The sequence below is a fragment of the Diceros bicornis genome, chromosome 29 (assembly GCF_020826845.1).
Source record: "Diceros bicornis minor isolate mBicDic1 chromosome 29, mDicBic1.mat.cur, whole genome shotgun sequence".
Classification (NCBI taxonomy): Eukaryota; Metazoa; Chordata; class Mammalia; order Perissodactyla; family Rhinocerotidae; genus Diceros; species Diceros bicornis.
The window spans coordinates 10,966,117-10,986,995 of NC_080768.1; the positions used below are offsets into that span (position 1 = coordinate 10,966,117).

A 20,879-nucleotide genomic window follows, 5' to 3' on the forward strand; every position below is an offset into this window, starting at 1 on the left:
TACTTCAAAACTTCTCTATCACAAATTCTTTTACCATAAATCCTATATTATCCTATCCCTTCCAATTCCCTGAACAAACTGGTGAAATCATGGGTTACTATACAGCAGGCCATTTCTCCTTGCAGGAATACTGGTCAGTGTGATATAATACGTGAAGTCCTGAGCAATGATACAATGCTCATGCATTACTGAGCTTCAAAGACACCCCTGGGCTCAGCAGTAATACTGCAAATGTCAATGGGTTGACATATGGCACATAACTGTCTGTAAAAAAGACTCATTTTAAACAATTATTTATAAATTTACTAGTGACCTGTAACTCCTCACATGGGAAGAATAAGATCCATAGGAAGTATGCTTTCAGGATCTGCTACAGTCTAATTCCAAGTGATAATGAAGTGCTTCTGGATATAACACCCAGTTTATATATGCATAGCAGGTCACATAGTACCTAGTGTGCAAAGAGAAGGATTTGAGTCTCTAACAGAGACAAATCAATATTGTTTCTCAACATAAGAATAATGTTGCCAAACATTTGTTTGTCAAATAATTTGCTCGATAACTTTCTCTATTATCCGACTGGCACTATCTGGAATTATGCTCATCTTCAAGTAAAGAAAACCCCAAATAACACTGGCTTATAGATGATTGTAGATTCAAATTTCACTTTCAGAAATGGCGGACTAGCCTGTTTCAGGTTAGTCTTCCGTATAAGAGCAACTTAAAAAGTGGAAATAAAAAATAAAATAAATTTGTTTGGAAGCATTGGAGAATTATCATGGACTTGTGGGGGCAGGATGCTAATAAGAATGAAAGCTAAGAGATAAGAGTTCAACATTTGGAAGCAACCTAAGTGCCCATCAAGGGACGAATGGATAAAGAAGATGTGGTATATATACACAATGGAATACTACTCAGCTATAAGAAATGATGAAATCCAGCCATTTGTGACAACATGGATGGACATTGAGGGTATCATGCAAAGTGAAATAAGTCAGAGGGAGAAGGTCAAATACTGTATGATTTCCTTCATTAAGTAGTAGATAGTAACAACAATAAACAAACACATAGAGACAGAGATTGGATTGGTGGTTACCAGAGGGGAAGGGGGAAAGAGGAGAGCGAAAGGGATAATTCGGCACATGTGTGTGGTGATGGGTTGTAATTAGTATTTGGGTGGTGAACATGATGTAATCTATGCAGAAATAGAAGTATAATGATGTACACCTGAAATTTATACAATGTTATAAACTAATGTTACTACAATAAATAAAAAATTAAAAAAAAAAAAGACTTCTGTCGGTTTGGAAGCAATTGCTATGAGAACAGCACATTTACGAGGTTCAGAGCACCCTAAGTAAAAAGTTAGGTTTAAGGGGCCACTACAGAAAAGGGACCAGTGTAAATACTCCAGGTTTTCCCTTGAAGATTCAAAGGCTCTAGCGTAAGAGTAAGAGCAAGCTATAAATAAATAAGGCTTAAAAAAAATGAAACCAAGCTTCAAATAAACTCAATATCTGATTGGATTAAGATAACTATCCCTTGCAAACTGCTCAGCAGAGGATAAAGTTAATCCTTTCAAGTGGAAAAATAACATCACCAATAGTTTCAAATTATTTAGAATTTTTCATGTACAGGGACTGTCATTAAAAAACAAAGGCACATAAAATGACTGTGGGAATACAACGTTGTTGTTAGTGCCCTTGAGTGGATTCTGACTCCTAGCGACCCTGTGGATAGCAGAGGAGAACCCTGCCCAGTCTGTTTGCTCCATCTTCTCACTTTCCAGTGCTGTATCAGACAGTGCTCAGCTTCTATTCACAGGGTTTTCACGGCCTAGAGCGATAAACAATAGCTGAAATTAAGAAGTAAATAGTTGAGCTTAACAACAAATTAGATACGGTAAAAGCACTAAAAGAAAATAGAAACATAAAGAAAAAAAGCACAAATATCAGATGGGGCAGAAAGAGGCTCTCATATACGTGTAATTAGAATCCTAAAAGAAGAGGAGAGTGTGAATAGGATGGATACAGTGTTTGAAATGTTAATGACTCAAATTCTACACAACAGATTAAGAAGATCAAACTGTATCTAAAATTCTCAGGAAATAAAAGGCCCGAGATGAGTCAAGAAAATATTGAAAAAAAAGAAAATGGTGAGAATTTTAAACTATTTAGCATCAGTCAAACTTAAAGTTAGAGTAGGAGTTTTAATATAAACAATATAGTTTTATATAACAGAAATATATAAAATAATATAGTACTGGAAAAATAGACAATTACCTTGACAAACCGAACAACAGAGAACACCTCAAAACAAGTCAACATATTTATGGACACTTGAGTAGGAAAGGGTGGATTCGTCAAGAAATTGTCCTGGGTCAATTGAATATCCGTATGATATTAAAAAATATCATAATCCTTACCACACACCATATCATACCCCTGATATCACAACATTTCCCAAAAGGCCATCTCAGTTGGAAGGCAGATTCAAAAGTAAAAGTTAAAAATAAAGCTTGTGGAAGCTTACAAAAATTTGCATTATATAAAATTTTTTTTTTTGGTAAACACACCAAAACACTATCCATTAAGGAACAGATTGATAATTTGGATTACGTTAAAACGATGAACTTCAACTCATTAAAATTACCATTAACGTGGGGAAAAAATCAAGCCAAAAAGTGGAAAATTATTTGAAATGCATGCAACCAACAAAAGGCTCATATCCAGAGTATATGAGTAGAACCTTCAAATCAGTAAGAAAATGGAAGATAAATAATAGGAAAAAAATGGGCAAAAGTACTAATATGAATTTCACAAGAGTATTGAAATAGGCAATATATTTATGAAAACTGCCTTTACTTTGCATAATTATATCCTATCACTCAGCAATTGTACTCCTGTATGTGTGTGTATATATATAATATAAATATTATGTATATAAATATATATCAATCAGTTGAGTGCACACACACATACACACACAGTTACCAAAAGAGAAATACAAGAAAATCTTCATAGCAGCATTAACTGCAAAGTAGAAACAGATCAAATGCTCATCAATAGTATAATACCTAAAGAAATTTTGGGGAATTCATCCAATGGACTAGGATATAAGTAACAAAAATGAGCAAAGTATTGTTATATTCCACAAAATGTATGCCTTGAACAAGCATATGGTCAAGCAAAAGAAAGAAGATTCAAAACAGTATCCACTACGATTCCACTTATTAAAGTTCAAAATATCCCCAAACAAAAGGATGACATGCGTTTATTTCTCCACACATGCTGTAGTATGTATTGCATCAGAGAACCAGATATCCTTTATCTTTAGTTGATCCCTGTGCGTAAACTCCCTCCACAAGATCATCTTCAGGGTCTAAAATGGCTGCTCTAGACACAACATCCAAAATCTATTCAACATTAAGATAGAAAGCAAAGGAGAAAAGACCTAAAAACCTATTCCCCTCCTTGCGGGCATCTCCCAGAATTTGCATGTATTACTCATCATTAACCAATAGCTAAATTTTGCTGCAAGGGAGCTTAGAAATGTAGTTTTTCTTTTATGTGATGATATGCTGATTTAACCGGTGACTCTCCCATTTCTATGGAAGACTATAGATGGAGAGAAACAATAAATGAATATTTTAACACAGCTATCAATTGCTAACTCAGTGCATCACTTTGGTGACCAAAAGATGTGTGTATGCCCTTCCCCAGACATATGAAACGCTCACTTCTTCTCCAAGGAAAACATTCTCAAATGCCCAGCTATTTACTTCATCCATCTTAAAGTTCAAGAAATTTGGATGATTGTTGGTCCTTTTCATCGGGTATGTGCATAGATCCTGATTAACAAATAGACATATTGCTAAAAATTTTAATTAAAGAAAAAAGAGAAAATACACAAAAACATAATAAAAATTTCTGAAGGGAAAATAATCATTCAAACAAAGTAAATTTTATAAAAGTTATGAGACCTTTTTGCAAATAAATAGGAAAACCTAGAGGAATTCGAGAATTTCCTAGGGAAATACAGTTTTCCAAAATTAACCACATTAAAGATAGAAAACTTCACCTCATAAATTTTCCTTAGAGATATTAAGAAAGTTATTAAAACTACCCCAGGAAAAAGCAAAAGGGCAAGATGGTATCACAAAGGAATCTACCAAACCTCCAAGGCCAGGTATTATCAATGTATCTAAGTTGTTCCTAAATATAATATTGATAACTAAACCAGATAAAGACAGTACAAAGAAAAGAAAAAGAAAAATTTTAGACTAGTAACACTTACAAATACCATGACAAAAATTCCATGTATAATGTGAGAGAATAGTCTCTATAAATATCACAGTAAAAAAGTGATACATGAAGCTCAAGTAAAAATTAGTCCAGGAATTCAAAGTTGCTTCAGCATTAGGAAGTCTGTTTATATAATGTAACTGCATTAATGTAACACACTATATTAACACTTAAGGGAAAAAAATCATATAAATATCTCCATAGATGTAGAAAAAGCTTTTGATGAACTTCAATACTTATGTCTAACTAAAAAAAAAAATCAGAGAATGGGAACTAAAAGATATCTTTCCTATGATGATTATATGCTTACATGCATATGTGTCTTATTCCTAAATACACTAGCTTTCTTTTTGGGGAAAACAGCGGCATTTCCACTAATATCAGAAACAAGGCAAGGTGTCCAATGTCTCCACTATTATTCAATTAAGTAGGAAAACCAACTAGAATAAGAATTAAAAGACAAGAAATAAAACAATCTTTATGATACAATCAGATATCTGGAAAATCCCAGATAAAGAATGATAAAATTAACTCAAAGAGTAAAAGAATTCAATAAAGTCAGTCAAGAGGTCAAGATGTGGAGGTGAATTCCCCACCAAGATACATCAACACAGAGGAGGCTCTCAGGAGAGGATAACCATGCATAATGGAACTGCCAGGCCACCCCTGAATTCAGCTATAAGATCACAAAAATGAATGTGCTACATTCCCTCTATCTCCTGGCAATTTATGAGGGAAAATCAGGACAAAATATACACATTTTCAGAAAACAGTCTGAAATAGTCATGTCTACAAATGTTCTTTAAACAGATAGAAAGTTTGTGAAAACTAAACATTTTTATATGTTAAATTAGCTGTAAATGCCCAAACAATACTGAATAAAACTAGAAAATTCAATGGACAAACTAAACATTCAAGACTGTATTTTTGTTTTTTTGCTGGGAAACATTCACCCTGAGCTAACATCTGTTGCCAATCTTCCTCTTTTTTTTTAAATTTTTCCTCTCCAAAGCCCCAGTGTATGGTTGCATATCCTAGTTCTAAGTCCTTCTAGTTCTTCTACCTGAAGCACTGCCACAACATGGCAACTGACAGGTGGGTGTGTGGTTCTGCACCCAGGAACCAAACCTGGCCTCTGAAGCAGAGCGAGCTGAACTTTAACCACTAGGCCATCAGGGCTGACTCATCAAGATTGTGATTTTTAATTCAAGGGTTTTACAAGCTTTCTTAGTAGCTAACAGGAAATCCATAGTCTCCATATACATAAATAATAGTAGATATAACGAGGGGAAACTATTCAAAATAACGGAAAAGAAAATAAGAAACTAAGAGTAAATTTAACAGAAAATATGCAAAATTTTACTATATGAGTAAAATTTTAAAGCACTTCTGAATGACATTAAAGTAGACCTGAACAAGTAGAAAGACATTTCTTGTTCTTAGATACAATAATTCAATATAATAAAGAACTCAGATCTTCCTAAATTAATTCATAAGTTAAATGTAATCCCAATATAAACACTAACATATATTTTACTGGAACTAGAAAATTTGATGTAAAACTTCATATGGAAATCTCAATATTTAAGAATAGCAGGGAAACACACCACACCACACATACACATACACAAGCAAAAACATCTATGTGAGATGACTCCAAATATCAGATAATAAAACATACTCTGAAGCCTCTATAATTAAAACAGTGTGATATGGGCACATGAATATAAAGATAGACCTTTGCAATAAAATAGAAAGTCCAGAATTTGCAAGCACACATGGAATTTTACATCACAATAATAGATTTAGGCAAGAAACAACAATGGATGTGAAGCTGATGGGTAGACATTTGAAGACTAATAAGATATTTTCTTTGTCTTAACATACCTCCTCACAATAACTATTAACTCTTAAGAAAAGGGTAAAATAGTTAAGTCACAGTGGAGAAAGCTGGTAGACACCACCTTAACCAAGTGATCAAAGTTAGCATGGATAGTAACAGGAGTGGTCAACAGCATCCACGTACAGTTACAAACCACTGAGGATGCAGGATCACTTCCGTGCTATTCCCGCCCAAAGGGCATGACCTGAATCTAATCATGTGGCAGCATTACACAAATTGAGAGGTGATCTACAAAACAACTCCCTGGACCCCTGGAAAACGTCATCATGAGATACACAGAATTACTCTGCAAGTTTGCCAGATTAAAGAGACCTATGATCCATGATAAATGTAATGCGTGATGTTTGATTTCTTTTGCTGTAAAGAATATCATTAGGTTATTGGTGAAGTTTGAATAAAGTCGGTAGATTGCATAATAGTGTTACGTTAATACACGTTTCCTGAATTTGATAATTTTACTACGGTAATATTAAAAAATCCTCTTTTTAAGAAATACCTATTGATGTATTGAAGAGTAAAGGGATATCATCAACTTGCAATTAAGGAACTGTGTGTTTATAAATAAACAAACAAATATAAAAAGACAAAGAATAAAATAAATGTAATAATAGGTCAATATTTGTGAAATCTGAGTGAGGAATATCCGAGAGTTCTTTGTGCTGCTCATGCAATTTGCCTCTAAATTTGAAATTATGTCAAAATTAAAACATAAAAACAAACCCTGTATTGTAAAAAAATTACCCATTTTTTTAAACCAATAATAAAACTAAGACCAGATAGTACAAACGCCCAACAATACACATGAAATTCTGATCCTTCTTGAGGTAAATAAAGAAATCTACTTTAAATAACAATATCCTTAGTAATATTAATCCTAAAACCTTTAGGTTGCCCAGCACTTCTTAATCCATAGTTCTAACTCTAAAATGAAAAGAGAGTTACAGGAAATAAAGTAGCACACTTCACTCTTTTAGAATCTTCAATCTAGAAAATTAATCAGAGCAATTCTTGAGATAATAGTAGACTAGAACCTGTGTGGGTGTACGTGTGTCAGGGGCGGGGGGGGGAGGATGACAGTACCAGATGTGTTCCTCCATATTTATCGTTGGAAACGCAGAAGCAAATTTACTGACTACCCCCAGCTAGTAGAGAATTTTCCTCTAATATGGAACTTGTAGTTCCATTCTTTGGTTTTTTTGTTTGCTTGTTCCTATCTTAGCTTTTTTTCTCTACATTTATGCCTACTTTTATTGTTTTAAAATATATTTTATTTTCATTCTACCTCCCTGAGATTTGTGAGGAAACATCAATACATTTTCATAAGATGGTCACATCTACAAGGGTTCTCAGGTCATTTGTGGAAACCAGATATTTATCTATGCTAAAAGTCAGCTGTAAGTGCCCAAATTATATTGGAAAAATTTAGAAAATTCGCAGAAGAAATGTTAAATATTCAAGTGTTTGTTTTTAAATTCAGGAGTTTTGTAAACTTTCTCAGTAGCAAGTCATAGAGTAAATACAAGCAAATAATAGCAATAAAAGGAGAAAATAAATATACTTAACATTTTATTTTCAAATAATTAAAGTAAAATGTACCTCTTTTAAGGTATTTAACTTTTTAAAAATGCATAAATTGTGGGAGAAAGACAGGTACATTGTATTCCTGTAATTATTCCTCATAAAATGCCAGCGGCATGGTGATATTACTAAGCTAAGATATGACGTTAAGTGTAAACCCAGCACTGCTTGATTCTAGCTATGCATGACTAAGCAAATTTATATGATGTGCTTTCTTATGCTGTGGTTGTTTTTTATGAGAACAAGAAAACCTATCTAGAATTATTTATATGTGATACTTCTTGTAAAGAAGCATGTCAAAAATAATTCAAAATCCTCACGTTAATTAAAAGTGTAACTCTAAAATAAATAGTGGGACAGTATCTTTTGTATCTCAGCTCAGTAGCTGAGGAATTATCTCTATGCATACACACATAATGCTATTACTTTTTTTTTGTCAATCAAGCTGCAAAAGTCCTGGGTACTGACATATAAGATCACTGAATGGTCAGCAGCATAAGGAGATAAAAGTTCAGGTTTTTGTCCAGAACCTATTTAATGATTATTCCAGTTACCTTTCTGTGACACACACACACACACACACACACACACACACACACACACGGTGTTTTCTTTTCAATGCTGTATGTGAAACATCTCCAATTGCTCATGTGAATATTATTCAGTTTATACTTTCACTCAGAATATACGTTCAAAAATGTACATTTGAAGCTAAACATTTTAATTACAACTTTAATTTACTTTTCTTTGCTTGGGGATCTTTATTTGCAGTGTGAGTAATTCTAATAGTGAACTCTGCTATGCTCCTCATTCTTCCCAAAAAAGTTCCATTAACCTCTTTACCTCGTTGTTAACTGTCCGATAGTAAGATGAGCACATAATTTCTCATCCACATCTGGACACTTTTAATAATAGTACCATTAATAGTTAAACCAAAACAATAGCATAAAACCAGGAATGTCACAGGCAAATCTACATATCCCCACAAATGCACACCATTGAACTAAGGATTAAGAGAAGTGTGATTGCGTCAAAGTATTGAAGGAGGTGGCAGGGAGGAGCAGGCGGGCTTGGATACAGGTAGTTTATATGTTCCGTAGGTCATTCTGTCTATAGCTTCAAATTGTGAATGGTGTTATCCAACCCATTGTAAATAAGACTAGGTGTCATCTCTGGTAGAAGCACAAAGAACAGTTGTACAATAACTTGAGAGAAATCTTCAGCAATCGTGTAGAACGAGATTATTATGCCTTTCTCACCAGTCATCGCTGCCTTAAATACAAACTCGTGCCACAACCAGTTTTTGCCAATTTAATTTTACTATGTTCTCTTTTACAGGCTTCTTAGAAGCCCGCATTTACCACATCCAATCAATTCTAGAGTGTTCTCTCTCTCTCTCTTTCTCTCTCTCTCTACTTAAGGTTGCACCTACTCAGGCCAAATGAAACAAAATTTTGAAGGCATTGATTTCTTGACTATCTGTGAAATGAAAGTAAATAAGAAAGAATAATAGGTTTGGGTTTATCAGACTCAGAAGGATTTTTCTATATTGACAAAATGCATCACATAATTTGGTTAAAACAATAGAAACCAGGTATAACTAATTAAAGCAAGAAAAGTGCATTCATTTGAAGGATTCTGATTAGCCCATACTAATCATGAAACAGTGAAACACAGGATCAAGTCCAAGGAAAAGCTAAGGCAGATCCAGGAATCTCAACAAGCTTAAAAACCCTCTTACTAAAGTTTGCCGTTAGCCGACTCAGCTCAAATTATCTTCAGTCCCTGGGTTTCTATATTCATGGGATCTAGGACGGAATTGACCTAGTATGGATCATAGGTCCATCAATTTTGAACTTTTTTGTGTGATACTATGACTGGTAGCCCACAAAAACCACATCCATTGGGGGTGTATTAATTCCCCAAGAAAAAATGTGTATTTGTTAACTGAAAGATGAAAACATTGTGGGCAGACAAGCTATAACGTATTTATACTACGTCATGGAAGATAATTCTATCCATTGATGGCCAGAAAATTAGTGAAGACTTTAAACAGTCTTAGCTGGGTTAAATATGTGTACCTTAACACAACAAAATGCTATTCATGGATTACTCTCAAAACCTTAAATCGATTCTCTCACCACTAATACATATGACTAGGATTGCACATAGAGAACAACAGATCCCAAAGGAATTTCTGCCTACAAATTTCATTTTGTATAAAGGCTCATAACTGATTTGATACTTTTGCTAAAGTAAACATATTTTTAGGTATATTTCGATTTATGGATCACTTTTAAAAATCATTAGAAGTCAAATTGAGGATTGCATATTTAAAAGGAAAATATTTTGAATTTTATGTTAATTTATTTTACGAAAATATGGGGCAGTTCCTTGACATTTCTTTCATTTTTAATAAATATTTCTATTTTTCTCTAGAGCTTTAAATATATATATTTCTCAACGAATTTAAAAATATTCCAGAAGGAAATTAAACAGCATATGACCAACTTTCCACACAACAGGAATCTTAAATTCTAGTCAGGTGTTTTTATGACGCAGATGAGACATCTGTGCTCTATTTTATTATTCTGGGAATATTATAAAACCTTTCATATAACCCCCTTGTTATATGAACACATGGAATAATTATAAGTTTTTCTCCTTTATTTGAGCATTATTTAAAAAGTGTTATATGCTCCCTTCTATTATGATTTGTGTTTGAATCCAGATAAAAGATAAGAACAAATAAACAAAGTAAATGATTTCTATGGTCGTTTAACTGAGAGCTTCTGAAATATCTCTGGATCATCTGAGCTCCTCAAAAAGACTTTTTGTAACAACATTCCTAGAATATAAAAAATTATCAACTTAGGCTCATAAATATGCTTTGTTGTTGTTGAAAGTTAACTAGTCAACCATATCTCTCTCTGCTTTTGCTATATCCATTATCTCTTCAAATGATGAAATATAAAAGAAATTAAAATTAAAAAAATTAGTAATCCTATGAAACAATTAGAAATCAGGTTAAACAAAAGTTAAGATTTTCTTCTTTGAGGCAGCTTTATTAATAACAATTTATAAGTTTTCATGTTTGTAATTGTTTACTTATGCAATATTGATATGAAGATAAATGCTCTGAACTATATTGTTTGCAGTAACTGTTTAGAGAGTTGGCTATTTCACAAGAAAAATACATGGGAGAATGTCCAACTTCTTTTATTTTGTTTTCAGAAGTTACTATTCTTGTCTTGGCAATATATGAAATAAATGATAAATTCTACAATAGGCTTCATATTTTGAATCTCCTATCAAAATATCTAAAATTTAATTTCCCATGTTTCTATGCTTTGAAGAAAAAAAATAACTAGGGATGATTAGATAAAGCTATGACATGAAATTATATTATAAACATTTCTAATTTATTATAAATTCAATAATATACTTATGATAATATAAATATATTATATTTTTATTTTTAATATATTTATATTTTACACATATTTATATGTTTATTTCTATTATAGATATTTTAATAATAGATTTATAGTATTTAATAAATTTAAATATAGATGAATGAAACAGATCAATTCATTTTAAGTTTACAAATAATCTTACAAAACAATTTATTAGACAGAAAATATTAGATAATTGTATTCTAATCTAAGCTAATTTTAATCATGTCCCATTATATACATAGCGATGATATTATTAAAAACACCATTAAGCAGAGCCAGCCCTGATGGTCCAGTGGTTTAAAGTGCAGCGCTCTCACTGCTTCGGCAGCCTGGGTTCGCTTTCCAGTTGTGGACCCACACCACCCATCTGTCAGCTGCCCTGCTGTGAAGGCAGCTCACATAGAAGAACTAGAAGGACTGATAACCAGGATACACAAACATGCATTCGGGGGCTTTGAGGAAAGAAAATACCATTAAGCAGAGACAAAAAAATGACTTTGCTATTATTTCTTTCAAGAGAAGAAAGTGCTATATATTATGACGATAGAATTTACCAATTAAAGAATTATATAGATAGGTGTAATGTGAAAATATATTTGTGTATCAGTTTGTTATCTACATTTTAAATAGTTGGCATCACTTTTATAGAGGGACTTGATATTTAAAATTAATATGAATACTGATAATGTTATATTTTATTTAAGAAATATTTTCAGTAGACTGTTTCTCATATTTAAGATTCAGAAGTTTTAAATAACTGTACTCAGGTCTTATATGTATCTTCATCACATTGAAAGTAATCTCACTGGCAGCACACATACAAGAGTGGTTAATAGAGAATCAATGGGAAAAAAAGGAATCTTGACTAATTTCTAACTCTAACATTTACTCAATCTGTTATGTTAAACAAGTTATATGACTTTTTGTTGTTGTTCTTCTTCAGTTTCTTTGGCTATAAAATGGGAATTATAATGCATAATGAAAGTGATTATTCTAAGGATTAAATGTAATAATGAACTTGAAGCTCTATGTCCAGAGCCTTGGAAAGAGTAAGTCCTTAGTATTTTAGTGATTATTATTATTATTAACATAATGATTTTTAAAAAGCAAGAAATATATGTGTAAAATGGGCCAGAGCAGCAGTTATTTTATTTTTTAAATGGGCCAATATGGTCACTTTGCTGTATCACTTTCCTATAGGGGAACTTTTCTCCTTTATTTAGATCTGTCATTAAAGTCATCAGTTATTCCTAAAATGCTACCAAAGGATAGAACACCTTTATTTTTCATCATTCTGGTGATGTCCCTTTTTGATGAAATGAAATTCTCAGGATTATATATTGAAATGAGAGAGTCTCAGATTTACATCTTTAATATCAAGGTAAAATTTCCTACACGTACTACGCTTACCTTATAGACTGTTATTAGGAATGGATAAAATGATTCAGCACATTGGTCCTTAATTTCAAGGATTATGAGCAAAGAGGACATAATCTTCCTGGAGGAGTACACACAGAGCAACATTTGTACTGCACGACACAGGATGATAAAAAAAGACTCCACATTTTCAGTCTGAGTCCCAGTGTCCTATCAAGAACATGATGGATGAGTAAACACTGACAAGAGAATAATGTTTGTCTCATGGTCATGAGAAGAACGATATATCTTCTCTGTACTACAGAGTGGTAGTTTTCCGAAAAGAATTGAAGAAATTTTAAGAGAAAAAGCTTGAGAAGGGCTATTTTCATCTAACTGGGAGGTTTCTTTTACTCTTCAGCATTTAGAGGAATCATATTGGGACCCAGAGGGGAAAGAAAGAGAGAGAATAGGTTACAAGAGAATCTTCAGTTTTCGTGATATGTTGCTGTTATCTCTCCTCTTTAGGTACAGAGATGGGAAAAAATTCCCATCAGAAGTCTTTGCTGGGAATTAAGTGAATGCATTTGGCTGGAGTATCCCATGGTTTTAATTTCTCAGGAAATTGCGTTGGGTGATTGTGTCAAGAACATAAGAATCACAGGCAGTTGGGAACAAAGACCATAGTCTCTGCAAGTAAAGTAAACTCTTCAAGATTAATACAATACAAATAAAATTAAATACATATTCTTAAAGTTTTGAGTAATTTGCTCATTAATAGGTGGTTATATACTTAATGAAATGACAGCTGTGGATAATTGGAACAGCTAGAATGACCATACTGCCTACGCCCTATTGCTTGCTAGTTCTGTGAATGTAGCCTTGATTTAAGTTCTAAGAGAGAATCGAACAACTTCCCTTGGCAAATACATTCAGGCTAATTATTTTTCTAACTGTACAATCTTGGTTACATTGTTTCAGTACTATTTGCCTCACTTTCCTGGAAACTCAAGACAAAGAGTTCCACACAATGTTGATGTGAATACCAAATGAAAGAAATATTTGCAAAGAGACATATTGGGTCTTCAGTACGTGGTTTTGTTTTTTTCTATTTCCTTTCTTTTCATCTCAAAGCAGAAATGGCATATCTCATAAGGCAGAAAAAATTTTTGGCATGGCTATAAATATTTATATTCTTTCTTCATTACCATTTCATTACAAAATAATTATTGAGAAACTTCCATACAAACATTTGGAGATGCTATCATGAACAAAACCTATGAGGGCTTGTTGTCATGGAGATTACATATGAAACACTCCACAAACGTTTTGGTTTATACTTTCATCTTTATAATTGATATCATTTGGATTTCTTTTCCTTTTAATACAACATCCCTATTCCCAGAAAAGCTATACATCATATAACTAAACTCAAGTGGGGTTTTGCACATTTTGATCTTTTAAGCCATTTGTGAATTAATATGATTAGTTTTTGTCAGTAGTATTAAATACAGACCCAGAACATATAAAGATTATAGGCCTAAATGCTAAATTTTGATCTCTAATTTAAGCTGAAAGATATATTAAACATAAAATAGTGAATTAAAATGTTTTTGAATATACTCTGGGGCAGCATCGAAAGCTTAGGTAATGCTTCTGAGGTTAATTGCATATTGAACTCATTAAATTATCTTAATTTCTCATTTTCATATAGAACCCTTGATAAATTTAATTACCTGAAGATGTTTGATGCTGGTCAAAACATTCCAAAGCAAATAAATAAGTAACTATAACAATACTTTATATTGTTTTCTTTGCAAATCCATTCAAAGGTAAAATAGAGTGTGATTAAATTTGATATGGTCTACCTGGTTTATGTTTATACACATAGAATGGGCTTTTCATGCTTAAGCTTGTCAGCTTTGGAATGCCTAGGATGGAACATGATTTGCAGAGTTAATCACTCCACCATTCAGCAAACAATGGGCCTCCTAAATTTTACTTGTGCTCACAGTAAACATTTCTTAATTATATATTTGGCACAGAGAACAAATGAATTGGTTTTAGAAATAAAATGTATTATAAGTCATTAAGTCTACATTTCAGGTAGAGTGTCCATAAAATGATGTGAATGTTATTCATGCCAAAGCTCTTTGGTAATAAAACTAAAATCAATATAACTTTTAGGTATCTTCATATGTATCTTATTGTTATGAATTCTAGTGGAGATCTGTGAAAAACAGCTTGTGAGTGGGTACAAACTGCACTCACTTCTGTGGCTTTTAGGGATTCTAAACTGCCCTGCTTTTAGCAATATGCTAAAAGGTTTCAATGAATTCTTCTTAGCAGCTGATATGTTCCCAGCATCACTGCATATTTCCTGCCATGGGTGTGCACATGCTCTCATCCTGCCATTTTGAATTGGCTTGCCCTGTCAACCTTACGCTATTTGGTTGCCCTGTGACTTCAACTTTCTGATGGGTTCAAAAAAGTTGTTTTCGTTTGGCTTTATTTTTTTAGTTTAACCAGCTTTTTCTTCTTGTTAAGTTGGAGCAACTTTGAAGTTTTCTACATCTTAGGTATAAGTAGAACACAGAACATTCTCCTCTATTTTAAGTTGACTTTTTGGCTAGTCAATTTTATATTTACTTACTTGAGATTTAATTCAAGATAGGATTATGACTAAACTAGAGGAGAAATGAATATGTCCCAGAGAAAAGAATGACTATTGGTCATCAAATGTTTCCTTTTGGGAAGAATAGAAGCAAAATTTTGTATGTAAGAGGAATTTTTCATTATTTTGCTATAAGCACGTTAGTTTTGACTTTACAAGCAGAAGGATATATTTCGATACTGAGTAACCCAAAGGATGGTCTGTGGTATTAGTGGTCTGTTGGCACTCAGTCTCTATTCTCACTTGAGTTGGTGCCTATTTGTGAATGGTGGAGGTGGAAAGGTACAAATGAAAATTTCAAGAGTCTCTTATAGCTAAGATCCTGTGAGTGAATTATTTCAGTTGGAAACAATGACATTTGGGAAGTACAAGAGAGTAAAAATATCCTCTTAATTTTGAAGACATGGTATATTAGAACGGGCCAGTTTCAGTATTGCAGTGCTGAGTCACCAGCTTTTGAAATTCAGAGAAGCAGTTGTAGTGATAGTGGAGGTGGAAAAATATTTCTCACCTCTGCTATGAAGATGTCTTTTAGAACTCACTAATCTAGCTGTGGCCACCTGACTCCAGATCACTCAGACAGGTGATTAAAAAAATCCGGTAACTTGTAATAACCTGATTCTTAGATTAAATCCTTTTCCATTGGAATATGTATAATGAGTTCTCCTTTCTTTATAGCAAGCTAACTGACAAAAGGTTCAGTATGTTTTACAGAAAAGAGTGTAACAAAATAGTACAATGTATGAATAAAATCATTATTTTTAAAACACATTTGAGTGATATCAGCAAGATGGCAGAATAGAAAGCTCTGGGCCTTGTTCCTCCAGGGAAACACCAATTTAACAACAATATACAGACAACATTGCCTTTGTTAAAACTCCAAAAACCGGTTAAGAATATCAGCAGATTTCTCAGAAGAAATCTTGCAGACCAGAAGGGAGTGAGATGATATATTCAATGTACTTAAAAGAAAACTGACACCAAATAATACTATATCTGGCAAATATAGTCTTTCAGAATACTTTCTTTCAAATACAAACACAGTCTTTCAAATACTGTCTTTCAAAAATGAAAGAGAAATTAAGACTTGCACAGAAAACAAAAGCTGAGGGAGTTCATCACCACTAAACATGCCCTACAAGAAATACTGAAGGGATTCCTTCAAATTAAAATGAAAGGATGCTAGACGGTAATAGGAAACCACACAAAAATATAAAACTCTCTGGTAAAGGTAAATATATAGACAAAGAACTTTGTGGTATTGTAATATTACACTTATGTGATTATAATAATAAATAAAGCGCTGTTAAATATGATATAGATTTAAAAGACAAAAGTATAAAAATAAATATAACTATGTTAATGGATATACAGTATAAAAAGATGTAATATATGGCATCAATAACATAAAGTTGTGGGGTAGAGATGTAAATTAACTTAAATTTTGTATGCAATTTAAGTTAAATTGTTATCAGTTTGAAATACATATCTTTTAAAATAAATTGTTATAACTTTATATAATCCCCACGGTAAACAAAAAAAATACCTGTTGAAGACACACAAAAGGAAATAAGAAGGGAATCAAAGCACGGCTATACAAAAAAATCAACAAAACAAAAAGGAAGTCAGTAAAAGAGGAAAGGAGATAAAATATCTATAAGACACGCAGAAAAGAATTAACAATATGGCAACTCTTTTCCTATTATTACTTTAAATGTAAATGGATTAAACACCCCTGAAAAGACAAAGATTGACTGAATGGTTAAAAAACAAATATACCAAGATCCAACTATATGCTTCTGACAAGAGACTTGTTTTCAATCTAAGGACACACACAGGTTAAAAGCAAAGGGATGGAGAAAGAAATTCCAGGCAAATGGTAACGAAACTGGAACAGAGGTAGCCATACTTAGACAAAATAGACTTTGTCAGAAACTGTCACATGACACAAAGAAGGACATTATGTAATGATAAAAGGGTCTATTTATCAGGAATATATAACAATTATAAATATATATACACACCTAACATGAGAGCTTTCAAATATATGAAGCAAACATTGACAGAACTGAAGGAAGAAACAGACAGCAACACAGTAATAGTAGAATTCTTCAATACCTCAACTTCAATAATGGATAGAACATCAAGATAGAAGATCAATAAGGAAACAGAGAACTTGAACAACACTATAGATCAATTGACCTAATAGACATATACAGAATACTCCACCCAACAACAACAAAATACATGGTCTTCCAAAGTACACATGGAACATTCTCCAGGATAGACCACAGGATAGGCCATAAAAACATCATTAAAAAAATTGGGAAGACTAAAATCATAGAATATCTTTTCCAACCACAACAGAAAGAAACTAAAAATCTGTAACAGATGAAAAACTGGAAAATCCACAAATATGTTAAAAATTAAACAACATACTCTTAAACAACAAATGATCAAAGAAGAATTGACAAGGTTAATTAGAAAATGTATGGAAATAAATGAAAATGAAAACAACACACCAAATTTATGAGATGCAGCAAATCCAGTACTAAGATGGAAGTTTATGGCAGTAAATACTTACAATAAAAAAGAAGAAAGATCTCAAATAAATAACCTAACTTTACACCTCATGGAATTATAAAATGAACAAATTAAGCCCAATATTAAGCCCAAAATTGGCAAAAGGAAGGAAATAATATAGACTAGAGCAGAGATCAACAAAGTAGAGAACAGAACAACAACAGAGAAAAATCAATGAAACTAGGATTTGGCTTTTGAAAAGATCAACAAAATTGACAAACTCTTAGGTAGATTAACTAAAAAAAAAGAAAGAAAAGTCAAATAACTAAAATCACAAATGAAAGATGGGACATTACTCGACATCACAGAGATAAAAAGGATTACAAGATAATACTATGAATCTTTATACACCAACAAATTGGATAAACTAGAAGAAACGGATATATTCCTGGAAACACACAACCTACCAAGGCTAAATTATGAAGAAATAAAAAAATATGAACAGACCTATAACTGGAATGGATATTGAAGCCATAGTCACAACCTCCCAATAAAGAAAATTCCAGGACCAGATGATTTCACTGAAGAATTCTACCAAACATTTAAAGAAGAATTAACACCAATCATCTTCAAACTCTTCAAAAAAATTGAAGGAAATTGGAGGAAATACGTCCAAATTTATTCTATGAATCCAGCATTACCCTGATAACAAAGCCAGACAAAGATACTACAAGAAAAATACAGACCCATATCCCTGATGAATATTGATGAAAAAAAAAATCCTCAACAAAATACTAGCAAACTGTATTCAACAGTACGTTGAAAAGATTATACACCATCACTTTGGTGCTTATTCTTTTAATGCAAGTATGTTTCAACATACAAAAAATCAATCAATGTAATATAGCACATTAACAGATTGAAGAACATAATTGCATGATCTCAATTGATGCAGTAAAAGCATTTGACAACTTCAGCACCTTTTCATGATAAAAATACTTAACAAACTAGGAACAGAAGGAAACTATCTCAATATAATAAAAACCATATATACAAAACCCATAGCAAACATCACCCCCAACAGTGAAAGACTGAAATATTTTCTTCTAAAACCAGGAACAAAGCAAGGCTGTCTGCTTTTGCCGCTTCTATTCAACGTAGTTGGAATTCCTAGCTGGAGAAACTAGGCTAGAAAAAGAAATACAAAGCATCCAAATTGGAAAGGAAGGAGTAAACTTATCTTTATTTGCATATGTCATGATCTTATATGTAAAAAGCAATAGATTCCACAAAAATCTTGTTAGAAATAATGGACAAAATAAGCAAAATTGCAGGATACAAAATCAACACTCAATACATCAGTTGTGTTTATATACACTAACAATGAGCAATCCAAACATAAAATTAATAAAACAATACTATTTACAATAGCTTCAAAATAATAAAATATTCTGTAACAAACATAACCAAGAAGGCGAAAGACTTGTACACTGAGAACTATAAAACATTGCTAAAAGAAATTAAAGACACAAATAAATGGAAAAACATTCCATGTTCATGGATTGGAAGACATAGCATTATTAAAATGTCCATACTACCCAAAGCAATCCAAAGATTCAATGTAACCCTATCAAAATGCCAATGGCATTCTTTGCAGAAATAGAAAAAAAATCCTAAAATTCCTATGGAATCTCAAAGGACTCTGAACGGTCAAAATAATCTTTAAAGGGAAGAACAAAGTTGGAGACCTCACACTTCCTGATTTCAAAACATGTTACAAAGCTATAGTAATTAAAATAGAGTGAGAGTGGCATAAAGACGGACATGTACAGCAATGAGAAAGAACAGAGAGCCTGGAAATAAACCCTCAGGTATCTGGTCAAATGATCTTTAACAAGGATGCCAAGACCACACAGTGGAAAAAGAACATCTCTTTAACAAATGATGTTGGAAAAACTATATATCTGCATTCAAAAGAGTAAGTTGGATACTTACCTTACACCATATAAAAAAATTAACTCAAACTGGATTAAAGGCCTAAATGTAAGACCTAAAACTATAAAACTCCTAGAAGAAAACGGAAAATTTTCATGACATTTAAGTTAGTAATGATTTCTTGGAAAAAGTGGAGGCAACAAAAGCAAAAATATACAAATAGGACTACAAAGAAACTCAAGAACTTCTGTGCATCAAAGGAGACAATCAACAGAGTACAAAGGTAGCCTGCGGAATGGGAGAAGATGTTTGCAAATCACATATCTGATAAGGAATTAAGATCAAAAATATAAAAAGAACTCGTACAACTCAACAAGAAAACAAATAATCCAATTAAAAAATTGGTAAGAACTTAGATATTTCTCCCAAAAGATATGCAATTGGTCAACAAGCACATTAAATGAAAGTCAACATCACTTATCATTAAAAAAATACAAATCAAAACTACAATATTATCTCACACTCATTAGGATGGCCACTGTTAAAAAAAAAAACAAAAACCCACAAAACTCAAAAAATAACAAGTGTTGGCAAGGATGTAGAGACATTGGAACTCTTGTGCACTGTTGGTGGGGATGTAAATGGTATAGCTGCTATGGAAAACAGTATGGTGATTCCTCAAAAAATTCAAAATAGAATTACTCTCTCATCTACAGCCTCACCTCTGGGTCTGTATCCAAAAGAATTGAAAGTACGATCTTGAAGAGATATTTGCACGCTTGTGTTCATTGAAGCATTATTCACAATAGCCGAGACAGGAAGCAAGGCAAATATCCATAGACAGATGAATGGTCACAAGAAAATGTGGGATATACATACAATGAAATGTTATTCAGTCTTAGAAAAGAAGGAAGTCCTGTCACATGCTACAACATGGATGAACCTTAAGGAGATCATGTTAAGTGAACTATGCCAATCACAAAAAGTTGATACCATATGATTCCACTCATATGAGAGATCTAAAGTAGTCAAACTCATAGAAACAGAAAGTAGAATGGTGGTTGCCAGGGGCTTGGAAAAGAGGGAAATGGGACGTTGTTGCTTAATGGGTATAGAGCTTCAATTTTGCCAAAAAAAGTTCTAGAGAT

At 32.6% G+C, this 20,879-nt stretch overlaps 1 long non-coding RNA gene across 9 annotated transcripts in view; it reads right to left on the bottom strand.

Annotated features, from left to right (window-relative positions):
* Positions 1-20,879, bottom strand: part of LOC131393918 (uncharacterized) — a 121,528-nt gene that overhangs the window by 25,907 nt on the left and 74,742 nt on the right. Inside the window, exon 11 of one of the 9 annotated variants that reach the window (XR_009216015.1) lies at positions 1,300-1,836. The exons of the other annotated variants lie outside the window; for them this stretch is intronic. This is a non-coding gene — a long non-coding RNA (uncharacterized LOC131393918). Of the gene's footprint in view, positions 1-1,299; positions 1,837-20,879 lie in introns of those variants that run through there. 9 annotated transcript variants of the gene reach the window in all.